General features: G+C 39.7%; 1 protein-coding gene across 22 annotated transcripts in view; it reads left to right on the top strand.

Moving 5' to 3' along the window:
* The window catches only part of LOC129182291 (receptor-type tyrosine-protein phosphatase delta-like), a 220,452-nt gene that overhangs the window by 43,122 nt on the left and 152,575 nt on the right, over positions 1–24,755 (top strand). For all 22 annotated transcript variants that reach the window (XM_054778214.1, XM_054778211.1, XM_054778201.1 and 19 more), the window contains exon 3: positions 2,422–2,447. The gene's annotated coding sequence lies outside the window, so the exon portion shown is untranslated. The remainder of the gene's footprint in view (positions 1–2,421; positions 2,448–24,755) is intronic.

Here is a 24,755-nt window from a genome sequence, read left to right as displayed (position 1 = left end):
TACTCCTTTATTTGCAATAAGTGCCACAAAATCGGCAAAAAATGTACTTAAGCCAGGTAAGTGTTGCAGTTACAAACAGTACTGTGTAGTTGTTTTGGCAACAGAAAAAAGAAGACGAACACACAGTGCACCAGCACTATCGCCCCACTTTCTGCTTTGCTCTGCCGGGGTCTGAGGGGAATAAATATTGTACAGGTTCCAGAGAGTCAGCAAATGAAGGCTGTTTTTCTGGAGTATTTTTGTGTATTTATTTGTTTAAACTATGCAAGTTCTCCCTTCAACTGAAGAATCTTTGCCGAGCAGCCTCTTATGATTATTTCATGAAAGTCACTATCAAATGATTTTTATTTGAGTAGCTTTGCACTGCTTCTGTCAGAATCTGGATCATTTGCAGCTAAAGCATTCATCTTACAAGGAGTGCTTTACTGCATTAAGTGGTTAACCATTTCATTAGAGAACTGTGTGACGACATACTGACCTCCCATGTCCTGTAAGCATGATGACGCAGCATTTTGTGTTCTGACTACTGTCGTTCCTCGCCACTTTGCACTTTGAATTTCGTGGTTTCATTTTATCACAGTTTTTCAAAAATATATTAATGTATAAATAATGTTGTTTCATGGTTAAATAGGGCCTATTATTATTTTTAAAAATATGCATATGTTACTGTAATGTTCGGTGAGACACACAAGTGCCAGACTTGATCGCCGGAACAGGATTTTATTGCAGGTTTGATTTATCTCACAACAGGCACAATACTCCCTAATAAAATCTCTAATAAACACAACTCTGAAACACAGACATCATTTCCTGTCCGCCTGGCATTCGGGTCCCCTAGGGAACACATTTATATCAACACATACAAGCACGAGTATTATTTATGTTTTAAATGGCTTATTTACTCTTATTATAGCTACTATATTGGGTAATACGAGGGATGTTCCGATCGATCAGCCACCGATCAATATCTGGCAATTTCCGTAAAAAACACGCGATCAGGATATGCCGACAAACGCCGTTCAAAGCCACTCACCAAAACCGATCGGCATGCTACGGCAAACACTACGTGTGTTGTGTCACGTAGGGTTGCCAACACCCGTATTGAGCCGCAACTCTTGTTGTCATTATACTAATTATGTCTTGCGCTCAAAACGCTATTTGTGTGTGGTTGTTTAATGAACAAAAACACATAGTGTTTGAGTAGCTCACCAAAGGGTCAAAGAATATTTGTTTCAACTCTCCGTAGTTTTTTATTGTAACTGTTCAATTCAGACTTGATACCTTTTATATAATGACAAATTAGCGCAAAATAGCATAAAAACGATAGCCACGCTGTTTGAGTGGAGCTATGCTTGGTAAATAAAGTCGTGTACAATTTAAATGTTGCCAGTCATAAATAAAACACCAATTGTTGACAGCTCTAATAGCGATGAAAGTTGGACGCCCCCGCAACCTGTTTTAAGTTAAGCAGGACAGATTTCTGTTTAATAAAGATATTTATTTGTATTATTTTATTCTGTAAATTTGTGTTATCCTGAACTAAAAAATAAATGATTAAACAATTTATTTCCCATGTATTCATATCACTCCATGCGTCAAATTAAATTCAGGTTTGTGTCAAAAAAAAGTACAAAAATCGTTTCACACACACAAAAAAAGACAATCCACTCGAAATTTTTTTTTAAAATAATTACCTATTTTCCAGGGGCCCTTGGAATTGTCTAACGATGCCACTGGCCAACACTACATAAATAATTAGAGAAATCACAGTTCATCGGTATTGATATCGGTATGGGACGTTCTAACTCATAGATGATCGGTATCTGAATCGTCCCCAGGTAATATGATAACTGGAGGGGAGTTATTTCATGTCTAGAAGGCTATAATAATGTTATAAAACTTATCTAGAAAGTCGTCAACAGGTGTAACTATAAAAATAGTTTATTTACAAATAAGGAATCCTACTTTGCTGAAATTCACTCCTCACGTTCGGGTCTGGAACCAATTAACTGTGATAAACAAGGGATTACTGTACAATGTTTTATCAACTGTTGTCTAGACTGGTTATGTCCACAATCAATACATTTTACATGAGGAAAAATAATGTACTGTAATGTTTTGTACAGGTCTATAAAGGTTTGTACATAGTGAGTGTAATTAATATACTGGCTCTTAATTATGGAATAACTACAAGGTATTTATAATGGGATTACATGAAGTGTTGTATTAGCCTTGTTGCATAGCCGTGGGTTATTTGAAATGTACTTTTTACATTTACAGGGAAAAGCTCTACAGGCCTCTTAGTGCAATCAGCCACCTTATTTTGAAGCACCGCACTCTTGTTCTTGTATCCATGCCGACGTTTCTATTAACGTATTCTCTCGCCCTCTCCCCTATATCTTTCCTTTTCTCTCTTCACAGTTTGACGTGTTCAAGTGCTTCTTAAGGTAAGACAGTTTCATTCTTGATCCCCCCATACCCTTACTGAAAATGCAGCATGACACCAACAGGAAACTCACTGTATATTGTGTTGACATGAAAAAGGAAAAATGAAACACTTCAAACTGCCACAAAAGAGGTCAATTATTGATGTATTTTTTTTTGTATTTATTCAGTGGGTATACAGTAGGGGTGTGCATTGTCTAGTATCTGGCCTTTCGACTCGTATCACGATTCATAGGTCACGATTGGACTCCATTTCGATATATCCCGATACTTAAGTGCAAGACGGTTATTGCGATTTTTAAAAATATATGATTCTGGAAACAAGTAATTATAGTACAAACTAAACTAGTACAAATTTGTATGAAATATTTAATTATCTGAAATGTCGGAAGTATAACTGCAACAGCTACTGTATTTAACAACAAGTTGCAGACTTGCTTTGGGTTTAAATTGAACAGTATATAAAAATGCTCCTGTTTTAAGAAAGTAAAGTGCAATCCATTTTCAAAACCGCTTAAATGTATTTGAAGGACATACCTTAAAGGCTGTAAAAACATCCTAGAAGTCCAGGCATCACATGTTAATGTAAGTCGCTCGGCAAAGTGAAGATCACCCAGCACATTGTTTTTTACTACTTTGTACAATCGGGGCAAAGCAACGTCAGTGAAGTGTTGGCTCTAAAGCGTTCCTCATGTAACGAAAGCCGTCACCTTCCACCGAGCTCAGAGGGCGCATGTCTTTGGACTTATAGTAAGTCACTGAGTGTGTTATTTTGGTGGCACACGGTGAGCTTATTCAAGAGTTTGGGATGAGGTAGTCGCTTGTTCTCCCCTTACCTCCACTTCACTGTGATGTCTGGCAACATGTGCACGGGGGTTCGTGGTGTTTCCGCAGTATCTGATTCTCGCGTAACACATTTTCCAGATGGTGTGGCTTTTGTCATAATCTGGGCCTCCGTCTGTGGTGCTGGTAAAAGCCAAAATGAGTTCAAATTTATAAATGTGCTTCGGAGCATCTCGTAATTCCGTCTACATACTGAAACTTTAGATCAGGGGTCACCAACACAGTGTCCGCGGGCACCAGGTAGCCCCCCACGACCACATGAGGCGCCCGCAAGCCTGCTTTTCATTCAGGTTTTCAGTTAATAACGTGAGAACACTAGAAAGAAATGTATTCTGAAACATAAAATGTGAGTTGTGGATACCAGCATTTTGTGAATGTTTTGGTAAAACAAGCATATTTGATTTGTTTGGGTTGAAATAAGGTATGAAATTCATTTCTACAAAAATGAGTAGCTCGTGGCCATTTTCATTTTCTAAAAGTTTAGATTGATTGATTGATTGAAACGTTTATTCCATTCAAGAAAGAAGAAAACAAACAAACAATATTTAAACACTATAACATAATTACTAAAATTAATTAGTAGCTACAAAAGTAGCTCTCGCAAGAAAAAAAGTTGGTGACCCCTGCTTTAGATGTTCTGTAAACACCGCGAGAATATAGTGTAAAGATATCACCCTGGGATCACTCTCGCGAGATGCTACTAATACTCTGGTGGCTTGGGTTGTGTGCAGCCAACGCTGCCAACTAGTGACCGGGAGTGTAAGTGCAGGACAAAAGGCACAATGAATACAGTACTAACCCCCAATATACAGTACATACAGTATACAAACATCGACTTGAACGCATTTCAAATCGATATGAGAAATGAAATATCGCGATATATCGCAGAGTCGATTATTTTCAACACCCCTAGTATACAGTGTTCCCTCTTTTGTCGCGTGGGAAATAAATAGCCCGCAATAATAAACGAAATCCGCGAAGTAGCCAACTTTGTTTATTTACAATTGTTATGTATATTTTAAGGCTGTAAAAACCACTCACCGTACACTTTATACACTTTTCTCAGACAGGCATGAACATTTTCTCACATTTCTCTCTTGTTTAAACACTCTCAAAGTTCCAATTTCATTTGAATTTTAATGATCAATCTCCTCGGTTGGACACAAGAAATTATTAAATGACTCACGCGGATTCACTCTGACTGTGCCTCGTCCTGGCGCCCTTCGGCTGTAGTGCATCTTTGTTAAAACATGTTGCTCCTGCCGTCGTCGTCCTCCTCGTCCTACTCGTTGAACCGAAGATTCATTCAGCCGGTTAGCTGCTTATTCTTGTATTGTTTATTGGTGGTTAGCAAGCAGCTCACACAGTTAGCAAGTTTGCTGACTATTGACCACGACAGGAAATGGCACAAAGGAGATTGATTGACAATGGTCTACAGCCAATCAGGACGCAGAACACAATGGGCGGGTTCTCCCTTAGCCAACAAGGACTATTGTGGTTCTATATTTAGCCAGCTATTGTCTGCTGTGGGTTCCTAATATGCTTGTATAGGCGCACTGATAGATCGATCTAATACACCACAAGGACGCAGAACACAATGCATGCGCATTCATACGCTGTTAAAAATATGCAAAATTGCACTCAATAAAATCCGCAAAATGTGAACCACAAAGTAGCGAGGCAACACTGTAACATGTTTAGCAGTGTTTTGTGCAGAGAGGTTGACTTTGCTCCAGGGCTCCTCCTACTGTCACAAAGTGTGATTGACTTTTGAGCGACTGTTCTAAAAGTAAATGGACTGTAATAAACAAGCGCTGTACACAATTCTAAATAGTGAGGTTAGCTTTGATGCTAGCGGTAACACAACATCATTGGTGTCCTGGCCGGTCTACTCTGAGGTTGTCATGGCGATTACAGAATCCACTTTCACTCTGCCTGAAAAAACAGCCATTTCCCATCTGTTCTGTTCTGTATTACTGTACTGACACATAAAGCACGCAGCAATTTTCAGAATTGGGAGAACCGCAAACAAAGGCGGGACTCTGCCTATGTGTAATGGTCACCTCTGTTTGCCCTGTTGTGTTGAAAATGATTTTCTGAAAGTATTGCATATGTCACACTGGCACTGATCATGCATTCAATTATCTTATTGCAGGATGTTATATGAAAGTGCACACAGCTAGCTTTGAGGTCAAATTATTACATATTGTAGCTTTAATAGTTTACATAATTTGTTCTTTTTAACACTATCAGTTAAAGAAAATGAGTCAATTGGTTACGTTCTATAAAGGCACAATAGAAGAGCCTGTGCCTGTTAAACTATCACTTTGGAGAATGAGATGTAACACAGGAGCTGTGTAATTGCCTTGCACAGTTGGCACACAAACAATAATAAAAACACAGTACAGCAAATCCTCATCCACTGTGAGTCCTAACTGGCTGTCACAAACTGCCTCCTACTTTTACCGAGCCAGTCTGCTGTTATTGTTTATTTACGGATCACGGCTTCCACTGCAAGTATATCTCTGAGTTATTACTCTCAGGCAGAGATGATGTGCTGTAACAGTAGACTCCCAATACTGCAAAATTAAATGTGCAACGGAGTCTCACAACTGCAGGGAGCAGTGTATCAGTGTAATATCAGTGTGGAGTCAGGGATCACTGTGTGGCGTTTGTGCTTGTTTCTTTTGATTCTGTTTTATGTTTATTAGAACAGTAACTGGAATAGATCCCAAATTAGATGTACAGCATCTCACAAAAGTAAATACCAGTACACTACCCATATTTTATCTCCTCAAGGGACAACAGCATATAAATGAAACTTGGATATAACTTATTACTCAGTCTACAGAATCCATGCAAATTGTGTCCAAAGTGTCAATATTGATTGTGTCATATTTCTCCTCTCTTGTTGGAAAGCATTGCATGGCATTTCTGGGTAGCAGGTTATTGTTTGCTTTATGCATAATTTTAGCTGTTTGAAAATGTACCCCATCAGCGAATTTTAATATTTCTGATTTTAAAAATAGAGAATTTGTTTATTATGGATGATCCTAACTGATCTTTTTTGCTGTAGATTTTGCAAGCAACGATTACTTTTATAGTTATTACCCCATATCTCTACAAAATAAGTTAGATGTAGTAATACCAATAAAGAGTAAAGGACTGATTTTTGGTCAAAGACAAATTTTGCTTTATTTAGTTTATTTAGTTTGACCCTTCCTTTTTTCTTTTTTTTTTTTTGCAGGTTTGTCACTCTTAAATGTTTGAGATGATCAAACAAATTTAAATATTAGCCAATGACAACACAACTGAACACAAAAGGCAGTTTTTAAATGAAACTTTTTATTATTAAGGAAGAAAAAAGTCCAAACCTACATGGACCTGTGTGAAAAAATGATTGCGCCCCTGTTAAAACATAACTTAACCGAGATTATTTGAGATCTGGAAAAGGTTATAAAGCCATTTCTAACGTTTTGGGACTCCAGTGAACCACAGTGAGAGCCATTATCCACAAATGACGAAAACATTGGACAGTGGAGAACCCTCCCAAACAAAATTACCCCAAGAGCGCAGCAACGACTCATCGAAGAAGTCACAAAATACCCCACAACAACATCCGTGATAGAGTGAAACCGCAAAACGCAAACCTCAAAGTGGCTCGGGATGACTGTATATCGAAGTGGGGGGAAGTTGCACGAGGGCCGCAAGCACATTTTGACGACCTTTACTTTTATTTCAATATATCAGTTAGAAAACAAAGTCATAAATGTTAAGATAAAATACATTTTGCTGTGAAAGTTCAATAATTAGGTTGCTGTAATTAAATTATGACTGCCGGAGACTACCCACACCCACCTTGCAGAAATGCAAAATAGTTCATTCCACCTGGTAGGACTTGCGAATGGTAAAGTTTGCTTTCAGGGTTGCTATTGCAGCCTATTGCTAAGCGACTCCTTCGTACACAGTGCTGTGAGCGACGCGGCATCACGTCCCCTGCAAAGAAAAAAATCAGGCTGCCAGAAGAGAACGAGAGACAGGAGAGAGAAAGAAAGCCGAATGCTTTTTTCAAAGAAATGTTAGTTAAGCCCAAATGTTAGTGAACATTATAACCGATGAAGTAGCATGGTTTTAGAAGTAGCATGGAAATTCGGTATTGTTTACAGATGCAAAGTTGTATCACTTAAACCTGTTTATGTTTCTTTTGAAAGTCAAATCTGACTGGGGAGTCTGGTGTGGTTGGCCTTATCAATTCTTTAAAGTAACCTGTAGGAAGGAAATGATACTGGTTGTGTTTTAGTGTACACTGGGGGTCAATAATTGGCCTGCCGTTTGATATCGATTACTGTGAGCTCAAACCTAGAACAACTTAAGGATAGACTATAGTGTGTGTATGGGGGTCCAGAATTTGGTGCTACGCCCCTCCCCACAGGTGCTCAACTGGCTTCAAATCTGGAGACAAACTTTGCCACTGTTTCCCTCGATGAACCGCAGCTCCTCTGTGCTGGCGGCACTCATGCAGCCCCAGACCATGACTGTAGACAAGTTACAATTATTTTGCTGCTCACTTGCTATTCAGACAATTATGGCTCTGTGTTAAGTCATTTTCAGGAGACAGTAAACCCATACTGCTATACAAGCTGTACACTGACTACTCTAAGTTATATCCGAGTGTCGTTTAGCATTGTCCCTTGAGAAGATATACTAATAAAAAATGAATGAATACAGTGTATTTTACTGTGTAAAATGTATGCTGTGCTCACTTTTGTGAGATTTTTTTTGGTGAAACGTATTGGAAGTGTAAGATCATGTTCAGCTCGAAGAGATTGTCAAATCTTTCAGTCTGTGGTCTATAAATATCTACATAACCCTCCTACAATGTGGAACAAAATGAGGCTGAAAAACACCAACGCCATGTTAGTGTAGTGTATCCCTTGGTGTTCTATTTGCTTTGGTGCTCAAGGTTGTTTTCTGTGTGTGTGTTTGTGTGTGTGCATGTGTGTTTGTCACGATTGGTACATCGAAGCCTTCCCCCAATTGTGTGTGTGGTCACCAGTATTTGGAGTGGGCTCAGTTGGAGTTCCGAGTAGACTCTCATTAGTAGCTAAGGTTTGGCTGGTGCTCGTCCACTAAACGCACTCAAGGGCACAAAGGCGTGTGTTTCTCTGCCGTCGGTCCATCTGTCACATTGGACCAAACATAGGACTTTTTTTCATTTCTGTGTACATTCATCTCTGTAAGGCGAGGTCTAAAGTAATCTAACCCTGGGCCAAGTGATATTTAACAGTTTTTATTGCATGCAGTTACTGATCTAATAAATTAGACTGAAGGCTAGACATACCAGATGTGATCCTCCACTCAGCAGGGCTGTAATGTCCAAAATCTTGATGATCTAATTGTTGCAGATTAACTGGTCATCCACTACCAACAAAGATAATATTTTATGGTTGTGTATCACAGGTATCGCTCTTTCAAGCAAGCATATTTGCTAACATAACATGATAATGAAATATATTTTATTACAACTCCAATTTATTCTGTGGTTTCACTGGATCTGAATAACGTCACCCCTCACGGTGACTGATTGGTTAGTAGCAAACACTAATGTCATCTCTGCTGCACTGCGAGAGTTCGTCTTATTCATTTCGTGAATCGTATTATATGTACTTGTCAAACGTAATTACAACAGTTGTTTGGATTCAAATCCATCTTGGGCCATTTTCTCATTGTCACCCTCCCTTATGCACATTCCTCTATTAAGTCTGGAAACTAAATGAAAAACCCTCTAATGGATGGATTTTTTATTATTATTGATTGTACTATGTGACATTAAAACGAGTCACCTTTATAATCATGCAATTAGTGGTGCAATAAAGCCACACTAGGTATCCCTGCTTATACATTAAAATACTCAGTGTTGCATAAATCTGTTTCATTCCAGCTGTCAGCTTTTAACTCCTCACCTCAACCTGCAACATGATTTGTAGCAGCCTGTCATCATGAAGAATGTGTAGGATTTTGTACAAAAAAGCAAAATAAATGTACTGTATGTATTTTGGATTACAATTTAGACAAACTTTTTAAAATGAATACAGTAGATCACCGCTATTTGGGGGGTTACGTTTTGAGACCACCTGTAAATAGCTAATAAACGTGAGTAATTGAATTGTCTGTTTTTGACACTAATAAAGCCTGTGTCATTCTTCGGATCAACATTTGCTATAAAAGTGACTGTTGTAATTATTAGATTGAATTCACCTTCAATAACGCTCCCTAACGCTCTCTTTGATTGCTCTTTAAATGTTCACCTGTGATGAAAAAAACCAACAAGCTTGATGCATAGACGCACAATCCAAGCTTAAGCTCTGTACTATGCCTCACACACTTACTAAACCATTTTAAATTGTAAAATGTACAGGTACTCACCACTAAGGAATTATAATGAACCATGACTCAATCTCAATATATTCATATCGCGCCAAATCACAACAACAGTTACTTCATAGCACTTGACACATGAAAGTCACACTCAAATGAAAACAGAGAAGTGTAGTGCTTTATATGTAAGAGAATTTTAAACTCAATTCTAAATTTTACAGGTAACCAGCGCAGTAAAGCTAAAAGGGGTGAAATACGATCTCTTCTTCTGGTTCCGGTTAAGACTTGTGCGGCATGATGATGAAATTTGCTGTGTGATGATGAAGACATGTACAGCGCAGCACGAGCTGACACTTTAAATTTTAAAGACTCGCTCTTACAGTGCTTCTGATATCCTTCTGTTTTTGCATTATGTATGCAACAGCGCTTCATAATGGCGACTTACGGCGGCAAAAGTTGTTCCCGCCTTAAGCAGCGTCATTACCTTTTTCTGGCGCTTAGGTTTCTTGCCAAAATCCTGAGAAGGTGCCACCAGCAGGAAGTACAAGGTACAAACAAAAGCGCTCAGCCATTGAAACCTCACACCAACATGTACTGTATTCTGTATTATTATTATTATGCCATTATATATTATGCTGACATTTTATGCTTTACTATCACATATTTCAAAATTATTACCAACTTTGTGGGTGAGAAGAGTTTTTGGCAAAAACATTTTTGAGAGAAAAGGCAACAAACATTTTTTTTAATCATCTTTAAAACTTTTGCCTTTTTTGGACTTTTCCGTGTGAATTAAAGGTCCACATTATGCGTGGCCCCAACCTTCATTACCACAAAAACGTATCACCAATCCAATCAGCATTCATGGTTGTACAGCTTGCACTTGGGAAATATGCATGGAAAGTCACAATATAGTCAAAATACGGTGCTTATGAATTATCAGGGTTACAATTAAAGCTAGATTGTCTGTAGCGACAGTCACACATATAGCTTTAAATGATCAACATAGCTATACGGTATGTTGAGACATGTACAGGAAGTGTGCCCTTTGCATGATGCGGCACATAATGTCAATGAACATGTGCAACAATTCTTAACAGCCCAAGTTGTGTTATGGTTTATGTTCGCGACAAAACCCCTTTACAGTCGTCGTTTTAATGGCTCCGCTCGGCAGGAGAAAGGTTAATTACCACATCCTGCTGCATACACACACAGTGGGAACCAGACTAGTCGATCAAAGACACTGCTGTGTGTGTTTGTGTGTGTGTGTGCGTGTGTGTGTGTCATATAAAGATGTAATCTAGCATCTGTTTGCCCTCATTTTCTTCATCACTCAGTAGAGGCCTCGCTTACCATCAGTTCCCTTAAATTCATTCTGAGCACCTTTTCATGTGAAAGAAATGTCCAAAATCCCTTCGGATCAGATTTCATCACTTTGATAGCAAGTATGAATTGGGCAGGTCTTAAAAATGGGGCACACTTTGAGGAGAAATGACAACTGAGCGGGCAGAGGTGTGAAGTGGCTGCGATCCGCTGAATGATTGCTGTTGTGCTGCTCTGGAGAGGCCAAATGCACACACACACACACACACACACACACACACGCAAGAATGAAACTGACAACTCAAAGGAGTGCGGGTTCTTTAAAAGAAAAGAAAATCCACTTTTGATCATCAACCTTTTGCAATATCTTTGCAGTCTTTCCACTTATATCCTGTTTATCTTCTCCACTGCTCCTCCTCCCTCCTTACTGGTCTAGACGTCTTCAGCAGCAGGTGCCGAATTTGGGAGGGGTGAGAAAAATGGGGTGAGAAGAAGAAGGAGAGGGAAGAGGCGGCAAGGGAGGAAAGGAGCCGAGGGGATAAGGAAGACTGAGAGAGAGACACAGAGATTAATAGATCAAGCGGTGAGGCGTATGATGAAAGTTTAGAGAAGAACAGAGAGAGAGAAAGAGGAGAAGAGAGGAAAGGAGAAGGATGTGAGGTCAAGTTAAGGTAGGCTTGGAGTAGAGAGGAAGCGGAAGAGATCTAAGTAAATGGGGGAGAGGCAAAGAGGCTATTTTAAAGCAGGTGCTGGAGGTAAGGAGGGATGGGAAGAAGGGTGTGTGGAATGAGGAGAAATAGTCCTATAGGTAAATGTTTGGCCTAAGAATGGATTAATTCATGGATGGATAGAGCATTTGAAGGATAGAAACTGTTTTTTATGGGATTGGGAATGGAAGAGAGGGTGGTGATGGGTGGGGTGATAAGGCCGTAGCTCATGCCTGAGTGTGTGTGCGCGCACAATTTGTCCGTCAATGTGTGTTTGCCTCCGTCCTATTACTGATGTCCCTCTCACTGGAAGACTTATGCACCTCGTTTTTCACCAGTGGGATGACACACACATGTATCACACGTGTAGGTTTGCACAAGAGAGGAAAAGGTGATGCAACTTGCAATTGCATCAGTGCAGTAAAACCAGTAGTGTCAAGATGGATGGATGGATGGATGGCACACAAATTGTAGTCACTAGTAACATGAGTGACATTTCTTGTCCGATAACATCATAACTTGTGCATATATACAGTACTTCTTTTACTAATGAAACATAAAATCATCTGCCATGACCTTTTACCTCAGCCAGCGCAAGCATACAGAATTGTATTAGAGATGATCTAAAAGAGAATCCATCACATATAGAACAGTAATTCCCAAGAGTAGCAGAATTTCCGTAGAATAAGAATTTCAGTAGATATTTGCATCTAGCACAGTGCTGATTAGAGATCTGACCTTTGAGCCAAGCTACCTCAAGCATTTTTGTACCTTATGAAATCTTTATGGTCCTTCTTAAAACATTGGCCTAAAAGTTCTGCAAAAGACGTCTTGAAAACTGAGTTTGATTTTATGCCCTCGTCCTCTGGTTCAGTTTGAAGGCCCAAATAATTCATTGCTTCACACATGAAACAGTGCTACTTTTGGTGTGGACATTTTGTCTCTAACATGTAGCTGAAGTTAGCTTGGCAGATGTAAAATGAAAAATGATTTAATTTTTTTTTTTTAATTGCTTAAGGATGCTGGAAAATAAAATTAGAAAAAGCATAATCAAGTGTCAAAAGCAAGTTGCTTGTACAGTAGAACCTTGCTTCGTGTACGTTTTGGTTAGCGTGTTTTTCAGTTAACGTAAAAAAAATATGACAAAATTTTGCCTCAGTTTACGTCCATTTTCCTGTTAGCGTACAATACAGTGTGTGTTTTGTCGTGTTATGAATACACTGTCTGAGTGGAACTGTGTTCTTTAGGTATTTTTAGCGCAAAACCTAAGACAAAGACATAAACATTTTAAAAATACTGGCTTTCTAACAGTGGTACATTTTACCTGTATTGTCACCCATCCAACCATTTTCTGTGCCGCTTATTAGGGTTGCGGGGATATGCTGGAGAGGCGGGGTACACCCTGGACCGGTCGCCAGCCAATCGCAGGGCACATATAGACAATTATTCACTCTCACATTCATACCTATGGACAATTTAGAGTCATCAACATGCATATTTTTGCAACCCATGCACGGGAGAACATAGAGATGCCCAAGCATCGAACCCCGGTCTCCTGGGTCTTCCCTATCTCCTGACTGTGTGGCCAGCATGCTAATTTCTGCATGTCTATTGCGTATTAAGCATGATCTGATATCAATTTCAGCCCATTTGCACATTGCCATTTTGTGACATGAAAAAGTCACAAAGATGATGACATAAATAATACAAAACGGTGGAACTTACATTTCAGCTGCTGTGATTTCCGAAGTATAACACCTCGTTGTGCACCAAACGTGTACTCTGACCAAACTCCGACAAAACACATTACACCTTATTAAACGTAAACAACGTAGTCCGCGCACAAGCATTTTTTTCATGTAAATGCTACAATTGAGATTTCAGTCAACAGTGCCCTGCTGCCATGACATATGCCAAAATTTGCTTGCAAGTTTTTTCTTCATAAACTGAAAAGGAGCAAGAGATACTTTATTTGAATATGCAAATTGGTTAGAAAATAACTTTCATTTCCGCTTGCTATGTCACTCTTTTGGTACCCCTTTCAGGAGAATGACCCAGAAACAGGTTATGCGAACGTTAGCTGTCTCAATTGTAATTTTGTCTTGCTGTTAATAAAGATTCGACCAAATGCAAATGAGTCAGGCTGTAAACGTGTCTAGTTACAGTAGTGCAGTTGATAATACAAATACTGTATAATGCTCATGCCACACACCCCTTTCACAAAGTAGAAATCAGCCAAGAATTGTTTGTATTATTACCCTGCACTCAAACCAATCAGGAAGTTGCACAAAAGCAAAACTTGATGCAGGTAATAATCCCTAAGGTTTGAAGAAAATTGCAACATGAAACCTTTAAATTGCTGATGCAGCTGCGGACACAGCAAAACAATTAAAGCCAAAACACCATGAAGTGCTGTCTCTTTGCAGGGACAACAAAAGCGTGTTCAATCAAAGCAATGTGATGCAGCACACACACATACACGTACGAATGCTATTTCTTCACTGGATGGACTTTCCAAGCTTGCAACAATCCCTAGTTCAAAGTTTAATCCTCCTCCAAAATGTGTAGATCCTTAAGAGATTGCATTGGCAGTGTGTGGAAAGCCCTCTCTGAGATCTCTCTAGCTCTGTGTTTAACAGACTGTTCCTTCAGTATAGTGTTTTCTTCCAAATACACCAAGTTCTGTACTAATTTTTACTTTAACAGACCCTGCGGTCGGAATGTAATGATAATGGTTAAGATGATGTAGAGCAGTGGTCACCAACCTTTTTGAGGCCAAAACTCCTGGTCTCAGCATATACTGTATATATATATATATATATATATATATATATATATATATATACATACATATATATATATATATGCATGCTTAGACATTAGGTAAGTAAAAAGTGATAGAAATTTAAAGCTTTGTCTTTAAAAACAAAGCTTTGACTTATTATTCAACAATTCAGCTTTTCTAATTATTCCTTTTGCTCTATTTTTGCCATTTTTGCTGTTTTTTTAAATGTTATTTCTTTCTGCAGTGATGTAATGGCAAATGAGCCACGGGCCGCGGATGGCCCCCCGAGCCGCACTTTGGCCGACCGTACTTTGTGGGTCGGGCTTGTAGCGTGGGCTCTATGAGCAAAATACCGCTTGTTGGCAGTGTTGTGGGCAAACGGTGGTGAGGAGAGCGAGACCGGTCAATGCGTTACAATAGTCAGCCCTAACGAGCCTCAGCTCGAAGATATTTTTGGGAGGTGCATGTCTATGGAGTTATATTTGTGACTTCATTCTGAAGTGGCAAAGGCAGATGTTGAGTCATATTAACGCACAATAGCTACTGTTGTATGCTCAGGCACATGGCTGCGCTCTGTCGCTCTCTCTCTCCCCCTCGCTCCACCATTCTCCACATTGCTCACTCAACCTTTGCTAGCTCGGCGAGGGGAGCCGGTGTACGTGCGCTAGTATCTGGGGCCAGGTTTTGAGGACTGGGCTCTTGGCTCAAGCAGTTGATGATTTTTTAAAGGTAAAATACAGGATAAGGAATGTGCAATAGTAAAGTTAATAGAGTTTGGAAATACCTTTTCAGTAATAATGAATAAATAAGTAAGAGGTAAAAATGCGTTGTTTTTTTCCGGTTACTGCAGCTTCCTCCCACGTTCCAAAAACATGCATGTTAGCTTAATTGAAGGCCGAATTGTCCATAGGTGTGAATGAGAGTGTGAATAGTTGTTTGTCTGCGTGTGTCCAGTGATTGACTGAAGTCCAGTGTGTATCCCAACTCTCACCCAAAGTCAGCTGGCATAGCCTCCAGCTCACCTGTGACCCTAATGAGGACAAGCGCTATCGAAAATAAATGAAAGTGTACAGTAATAAATGTATTAATTTAGAATTTATGATAAACAATACCTTAATTAAGTAATAAAAAGAAAACTCATAAGTGCAGGAGTAAAGTAGTTGCAAAGTAGTTGCTAAAATGATGTGTGTTTATGGTTAACATTAGTTGCTGTTTATTATAGTAGTATAGTAGTTGTGTGTGTGGTTTACTTGGGACACGTTTTTACACGTTTTGCTGTTTTATTATTTAGTGAGGATAGTGTTCTGTGTAGTCACCCTCCTGCCTCTTCCATCTGTTGTGCTCTTTATCTATTTATACAGTATGTACAGTGTAGTAGTGGATGGCAGTGTGCATGACGTATTTTATTCTAATTTCAGTTTTGACCTGAGAAACTGCTGCTTTAGACTTGAGAGCTACTGTATGTTGAAAATACTCAAGTTACTTAATAAATAAAACATACAGCAAACTAAATACACGTCAGCCTAGTCTCATGGCCATGAAGCAAGTGCAAACTTGAATACACATAACTTATTTGCTCCGTTCGCATTGTTCAGGCTGTTAAGCAGTAGTAAAAGTGATAAAGCGGAGACTTAAGTTGTGAGACAGTTACACATTCCATTACTAATGTAACACAGATGTCACAATTATTAGTTAATTGAACGGACAGCACATATAAGCAATTTCCCAATGGTCTTCTGGAATAAATGCCTCTCTTCCAATAAACCTCTGGTACAGATGAGTAAATGAGAATGCAAAAAGGAAATTGTCAGTATGATAGTGAATTGATTTCTGTTAAAAAGCAGAAGGACATACACAGTTATGTCATCCTCTCAAGCCCCCTTTTTTGTCCTTTGAAATAAAAGTTCATTTGTGTTTTTGCAATTTGCACAGTGACATTTTCTGCCACCAATGCAGACTGACCCCCGTCGAACACTTTCACCCCCTTGAGTCCCAGTAATTCCAAGGACTAATGGCTCAGGGAAATTGAATATAAGAATCTTTGCCAGTCATTTTCGCCTTTTTTAATTAAATTTATGTATATGCTTTTCCCAAGAAGAAGAAGAATTCAGGGCAGCTGCATCAGTGATAGTGAGAGGAAGAAGAGAGGAGAGAGATAGAAAATGGGTCACTTTGGCGCAGGGAATGAGAGGCTTCATTAGGAAAACCTTTGCAGTCATTCTGGGGCTTTTTCTAATTCTGCTTTAGCTTTCCTGCACTGATGGCAGTCCAATAAAAGCCTAACATTTATGATCTCATCAGAAGTGAAAAATAAGCGCACACGATGACACCCCTGTGACATTTTTTGCCACATCTTTATAATTCTTGCTTAAACTAAAATTCACAGTAGAAATGTCAGGTGTTTTTTTAATGTAAAACTTTAACATCCAAGGGGTTGCACTAATAAAAGAAGAAGACGGAAGCTGTGATAATTTGATGCTCACTGTGCAAGGGGGGTAAATGTAGTGTGTAATATCTCATTTGCACCTCTTCATTTGCAACCCCTATCTGCGCACCACGCTTGTTCGTTATTCTTGCTTTTCCATCTGGAGTGTAGACACTGTCTTTAACGTCTCTTTCTCACTCACTCTTCTGTTTTTTAGCGTGGCCTGGAGCGCAGTATTGTCTAATACGTCTTAAAAAGTAGGGCAACGTTGAGTAATTTGTCGCGAAAACAAATGATAATTCACAATTGTCACCATATATCCATAACTTCAGGGCCACCCCAAGCAAATGTCTGCTCAGTCATCGTCCTTTCAGTAGAATTACCAAGAAGGGATTATTACACACAGGAAGCGTGACATGGTATCACATAAGGGATATTTGTGCCGCTCATGTAAGCTGCGTCATTATGTTACCATTACATGGAATGTGCAGCTTTCTGGCACACTCTCTCTGATATCACTTCTCTTCCCAGTGCTAAACTTGGACATGATCATTTAATGTAAGAAAAAAAAAACGTTGTGGAAAGTATGTCCAAAAGTCAAACCGTGACGATGTACTGCTACTCCCAAAGATGAAAAAAATCATTTTGCTGGTGAAATTGAAGTACGGTATACAGTCAAACCTTGGTTTTTGTATGCTCCAGTTTATGAATGATTTTATTTTCATCGAAATTGTTTGCTTCGTTTTTTCGGTTTTTTTAGGCTGCACGGTGGTCTAGTGGTTAGCACGTTGGCCAACACAGTAACAGCCTGGAGATCGGGAAGACCTGGGTTCAATTCTCCCTTGGGCATTTCTGTGTGGAGTTTGCATGTTCTCCCCGTGTGCGTGTGGGTTTTCTCCGGGTACTCCAGTTTCCTCCCACATTCCAAAAACATGCATGTTAGGTTCATTGGCGACTCTAAATTGTCCATAGGTATGAATGTGAGTGTGAATGGTTGTTTGTCTATATGTGCCCTGCCATTGGCTGGCGACCAGTCCAGGGTGTACCCCACCTGTCGCCCGAAGTCAGCTGGGATAGGCTCCAGCATGCCCCCGCGACCCTAATGAGGAGAAGCGGTATAGAAAATGGATGGATGGAATTTTGAACTTAACAAACTAGTCCCTTTGCCCAAACAGAGCACCGTACGCATTGCTAACTAATTGTCTGTGCATTTTTATTGATAAATGCTAAATGTTGCGGCTGACAGCAATCTGGTAGAGAAGGTGAGAAACACTATTGAATTTGATCTCGCCAGAATGCACAGGAAGTCCGCATGAACAATAAGTTCCATCCATTTGTCGTTTATAATTATTTCACATTGTTTTCTGTATGTAAAACTTTAATTACTCTCTAGAAAATGTATTTTTGTCAATATTTTTGGGTGTCTTGGAACAGATGATTAAATTTACATTATTTCTAATGGGAAAAATTGCTTCTGTTTTTCTACATTTAATTTTTTCTGACCCTTTGGAAGAAATTAATGACAAAAGTGTACCATATTTACCCGAATATAATTTTCGAAGACTATATTAAGGGCAAATTACATTTTCAATAAGATTATTTAAAAGGTACATTGCTATGAAAAAGGATATATTTTCTTAACTTTTCAACAATTTTATACGACTCTTCATTAATCACTGTTATCATAAAATTATCATCATAACCCCTCATCTGTTATTTGCTAACTTGCCCAACTTTTGAGACATTTTTTTTCCAGTGGGTCTCGGTTGTGGCTATATCTCTCCAGGTCACTGTTTTGTGTGCGACTGACACGAAGAACAGCTCTGAGTCAGCTCTTCGGGTGTTGTGGAGCTGGACTAGGATGACGCTGAGCTGTTTTTTTTTGTTGTTGTTTTTTTATTTTGTTCTCTATTAATCAAATAAATAAATAAATATTATTATTAAAAAAAACAAAAAACAATCTCTCTTTTGGCTGTTGGTACTGTTGGTACTGTTGGCTTAACCACTCTAAAACAACATCAGCAAACCCAACTGTCCTCTCTGCACGCAGCTGTCCTCCTCCCATGCCCGCATATACAGTACACAGTCAGACCCCAGTCACGTTCACAAAACTCTTTCACTCTACACATAACTGCCAGGTCGCTACAGTATCTTTGAGCATGTTAAAGGATCTGCTCCTATTAAATAATTATAATACTATAACAACAATAATAACTAGACAGTGAATGATCTTATTATTGAGATGGAAAGGTTGTCAGTGCTTTGGCTTGTGTTTAGTTCTTCTTGTATTTTGTGTTTTAGTACTGTATTTTATGTCTATCATGTGTCATATGTATAGTGTGAGTGACTTCGGGATTTATTTAAATATAATTCAGCCATCCATCTTCTTCCGCTTGTCCGAGGTCGGGTGGCAGGGGCAGCAGCCTAAGCAGGGAAGGCCAGACTTCCCTCTCCCTGGATACTTCATCCACCTCCTCCAGGTAGATCCCAAGACGTTCCCAGGCCAGTTGAGGGACATAGTCTCTCCAGCGTGTCCTGGGTCTTCCCCGACGCCTCCTACTGGTCGTACGTGCCCTGAACAGCTTCCCAGGGAGGCGTCCGAGAGGCATCCTGACTAGATGCCCAAGCCATCTCATCTGGCTCCTCTCAATGCAGAGGAGCAGCAGTTCTACTCCGAGTTTCTCCAGGATGACAGTGCTTCTCACCTTATCTCTAAGCCCAGCCACCCTATGGTGAAAACTCATTTTGGCCGCTTGTAGCCAAGATCTTGTCCTTTCAGTCACTATCCAGAGCTCATGACCATAGGTGAGGGTAGGAACATAAATCAGTAAATTGAGAGCTTTGCCTTTTGGCTCAGCTCCTTCTTCACCACAATGGGCCGATGCAGAGACTGCATTACTGCAGACGTCGCACCAATCTGCCTGTTGATCTTGCATTCCATCCTTCACTCATTCGTGAACAAGACCCCGAGGTACTTAAACTCCTCCTCTTGGGGCAGAATCTCATTCCCAACCCGGAGATGGCACTTCACCCTTTTTTGGGCAAGAACCATGGACTCAGAGTTGGAGGTGCTGAATCCCATCCCAGCTGCTTCTCACTCAGCTGCGAACTGATCCCGTGAGAGTTGAAGATCACGGCCCGATGAAGCCAGCAGGACCGCATCATCTGCAAAAAGCAGAGACCCAATCCTGCAGCCACCAAACAGGATCCTCTTGACGCCCTGGCTACGCCTAGAAATTCAGTACATAAAAGTAATGAACAGAATTGTTTACAAGGGGCCGCCCTGGGCCAGTCCAACCCTAACTGGGAACAAGTCAGACTTATTACCGGCAATGCGAACCAAGCGCTGACACCGGTCATACAGGGAGTGAATTAGGTGGTCCGGTACCCCACACTCCCAGAGTACCTCCCACAGAATTCCTAGAAGAACATGGTCAAATGCCTTCTCCAAGTCCACAAACCACACGTGGACTGGTTGAGCAAACTCCCATGCACTCTCAAGGACCCTGCTGGGAGTGTAGAGTTGGTCCACAGTTCCATGGCCAGGACGAAAACCACACTGCTCCTTAGGAATCCGATTTTCAACTATCTGGCGGATCGTCCTCTCCAGAAACCCTGAATAGACGTTACCAGGAAGACTGAGATGTGTGATTCTACGATAGAACACACTCTCTCCACCACCCAGGTCTGCCAATCCAGAGGCACCGTCCCCATGTCCATGTGATGCTGCAGAGTCGTGTCAACTAAGACACCCACACAGCATCCAGGGCCTTAAGGAACTCCATACGGGTCTCATCCACCCCCGACACCGTGCCACAGAGAAACTCAGTCCCAGAGATAGGAGTCCACCGTGGATGTTGCCATGTTACGGCTGTAAACCATGTCAATCAGGAACACATTTACTGTGACACACACAACTGTCATTTATAAATAAGGATGTCTACTTTGCAAAAATTCACTTATCACGGTCGGGTCTGGAACCAATTAACTGCAATAAAAGAAGGATTACTGTAATCATATTTTAACTATGAGAAATATTGTATAAAACACAGACTGGTGGAAAATTAATGGATTGAGGTTCCCCACACTGTCAAGGTTAGAGCATCAATACGTCTGCAAACAACTTCTATACATTGTGAGCTGGTCTAGCCTTATGCCACACATATGATATTATCTTACTAATTAGTAGTTGTCACAATGATGGAGCTATTGCATTTCAAATTTGTGAATGACCTGTCCTGCCTTTGACAGCAACAGTCAAAGTTGTCCACCCTGTCCAGAAAGGAACATTCCCTTCCTTTTTGAATCGTGCTGTCAAAAAAATCTAAAGTTACTTAGCCTAGCTTGAAGAGACAGCGCATCTGCTGCCCTGCTTACCCACTTTCCTTGATGTTGAGTCGAGTTGACAGAATCCTAAGAAGAATGTTTCACACATGCTGAGTGACTGAAGTTCCACTGAATTGACCTGCTTGGGGTTACATATCAAAACATTTTTCTGGCACATTGCTTTGCAGAAATAGTATGCTTCATAGATTTTACTTTTGTCTTTTTTTTTTACTTTACTCTTTTACTTTGTCATCGCCACCATGAAGGTGATTCCAAGAAGGTTTCTGTGTGGGATTCCTATGGGAACCTCACGGGGATCAAAGCAACTTAAAGAGGCTATAAGAAATAATTGTTAGGCTTCATGGCTGTCTGAGAGATGCATATGTCATTACAGCCCCAGTGTGGGAATATTTCGGTTTCAACAGAATGAACAAGGTGAGCGCATTAACACCAACAAACCGATATGTCGCATTTGTTCGAAAGCTGTGACGAGGAAGAAGGGCGATACGACCAAAGCTTAGTGAGCCATTTGGTTGGCAAAGTAAATTAAACAACAGCGCAAAATGGTGCACGCTCACAGACAGTGTCGCTCACTACATTGCAAGAGAAATGCAACCTTTCAGTACGGTTGAAAAGCCAACATTTCGGGAAATGTTCAAAGTGTTTGACAGACAGTACGAATTGCCTGGGAGAACGTACATGTACGTGTCACAAACAGCAATTCTTGAACTGTATAACTGAGTGAAGGAAGACGTGTTGAAGGGCATCAAAATCGTTACATTTTACTCCGCCACCACAGATGTGGTCCAGCTCAAATATGACCCCCTACATCAATTTAATACACTACATAACTGCATGTGTGTGTGTGTGGTTTTTAATTAGAAGATTTTTTTTCTTAAGAGACAGCTTCTATTTTTTATTGTTTTTGGTTATGATTGTGATTTTTGAAGTGCAATTTTTGCTAAAAGACTGAGAGTCCATTTTATTTTCTTTTTTTGTTTGTTTAATTGATTATGTGTGTTTAATGTATTTAAAAGCTCTTGGCATTCCAATTACAATGTTAAATACTCTTGACAAATTAAAGTTCATTGCTTTTGATATAATGCATTCTCATTATTATAATTAATGAAAAAATAGCCTCAAAAAATGTTGTCAATAATATCGATTATTGACAATAATTTTTAGGAAAATTACTGTCGAGCAAAATTTGTTTTGTTATCCTGACAGACGTAGCCACCGTTAAGTATAAATGTGGCACACATTTCTGAACAGTAATGTTAGCACTGACGAGGTGTCCTGGCTGATACACCAGTATTAAAGGTCACTCAAGTAGGTGATGTTATTCTACATATTACATTAGCCAGTGTACAAACGAAACCTTATTGTTCAAACACGTCTGCCTTATATGACAGAAGACCATCAGATGTCTCAAAGTGACTTTAAAATGTCTATACGCATTTTAGAAAAGAACTGTCAGCATCCTGGAGGCCGCCACGTTTCATTGCAATGACGTCAATAGTTGCACTGATCTTCCAGACAACTGGGAAACTGGAAATATCTCACTTGGATCTTCCAAGGGCTGACCTGAAAGCATTGTAGTTGAAAGTAAACAACAAAAATGGCTGAAGACCTCAATAAGAGTGTTGTTTGGCATTAAAAGTGCATTAAAGCTGATACTGTATACTAAAAACTACTGGGTAGAGCTAGCACAACTGCTAGCAAAAATAAAAAGCACAGGTTGTGTAAGCTATATACAGTAAACACTCTGACACAAGCTTTCCAAATTATCTAGTTTGAACTCTTGCTCACAAGGCTGCTGATGCCTTAATTACTTGTGCTGTCCCAGCACAGGTCTCATTAACAAGGTGGTTTTCCAGCTGGGACTTGTGAAACCCCCACAGGAAAACAACATGATGGAAAGTAAAATTGGTACGCACAATAAAGGATAACACATACAGTGGTGAACACTACCAGCTCCCTGATGCTGCTGATGCTGGTTGACTTCCAAGGTTATTTTTCCACTCCTGTTATCCAAAGGAGATCATGACAACTGAAATCATGAGCTGCGATTGACCGGCGACCAGTCCAGGGTGCACCCCGCCTCTCGCCCGAAGTCAGCTGGGATAGGCTCCAGCGTACCCCCGCGACCCTAGTGAGGAAAAGCGGCATAGAAAGTGAATGGATGGATGAATTTGTTAGTTCCACGCTCAAAATGTCCCCATCATAAAAGCTTTATTTACTGTAAAATAATGTTTAAGTAACATTTAACATCCATAACTGTCAAAAAGGTATAAAGATAAGGTAACCACTATAACATAGAAGTAAATAAAAGTAAAATAAAGTAAAGCTACTCTTTACGCCAGTTTACAAACTTAAAAGTATTAAAATGGTCCTCCACCTTTTCATTTTTCAGTCTGCAGTCCAAGGATAAATAATTTGGACACCCCTGGTGTATGCAACTGATATTAAATTCTAAAGCTGGTAGCAATTAATCGATGAATCTATGATTAATCGGGACTATTTTTTTAAATGTCCTGAAAGCAGACCTATTATCTTTGTGTTTCAGGCAAAACAAAATATTAATACACATCAGCTTTTGACTTGGAAAACAGTGATGGACATTTTTGCCACTTTTCTGATACGTTGCAGACCAAACCACAAACTCTTTGTGTTTGGTTCATATTGATTTGGTCCGTCTAGGGCAGGGGTCGGCAACATTTGCTATCAAATGAGCCATTTTGCCCTCTCTTATACGAAAGAAAAATAGTCTTGAGCCTCGAACAACAACAGAATACAACAAACAGCAGTGCAGTTTGCAAGGCCTTGTTGAGTCTTTTCCGTATTAATTTGTGTCAAATTAAAATAAAACATAGGCCACTTTAACATAAAAAAACATGTAGTAGTTGCAGCTTGGCAATTTTAAAAAAGCAAACGTACATTTGGGAACATTTCTTGATGAGTCCATTTAAGTGCGCTCTCACCCTCTTCAACCAAAGCACCTGAACGTACAATTTAAAAAACTCCATCAGCTGCGGGTCTGAAATAAATGTTTTATTTTTCTGAAACATAACAGCCTTTTAATTGCTAGTGTTCCCATCTGTTTGTGATCGATTTTTGTTGTTGTTGATGCATTCATGGTTAGCTTACCGTGGGGACTGCACATTCATGAAGCCACCTGCAGGTAAAGGCAAGGGCCATAGACATTGATATAATTCAATTATTTAAAAAAAAATGAAATGTGATGTTAAAGTGTCACTTGGACCTCCAAGATAAGTGCAACAAAATAAACCAAAGTAAAATATTATATAGATAATAATTGCATTTATCATTTATCAATCAGCTTTTTTTTTCTTTTGTCACGACCAAAAGAAGCCACAACAAGGAGGCTGAAGATCCACATGTGGCTCCGGAGCCGTGGGTTGCCTAACCTTGCTGTAGGGCCTAACCGAAAGAAATCATTGTATTGCTCATATTATTTAATGATTAGAAAGATGCTTTACTACGTCATAGTGAATTCCATTTC

The sequence above is a fragment of the Dunckerocampus dactyliophorus genome, chromosome 6 (genome assembly GCF_027744805.1).
Source record: "Dunckerocampus dactyliophorus isolate RoL2022-P2 chromosome 6, RoL_Ddac_1.1, whole genome shotgun sequence".
In the NCBI taxonomy this organism is placed as follows: Eukaryota; Metazoa; Chordata; class Actinopteri; order Syngnathiformes; family Syngnathidae; genus Dunckerocampus; species Dunckerocampus dactyliophorus.
The sequence above is the reverse complement of the archived record's forward strand: the minus strand, read 5'-3'. Positions and strand labels throughout refer to the sequence as shown.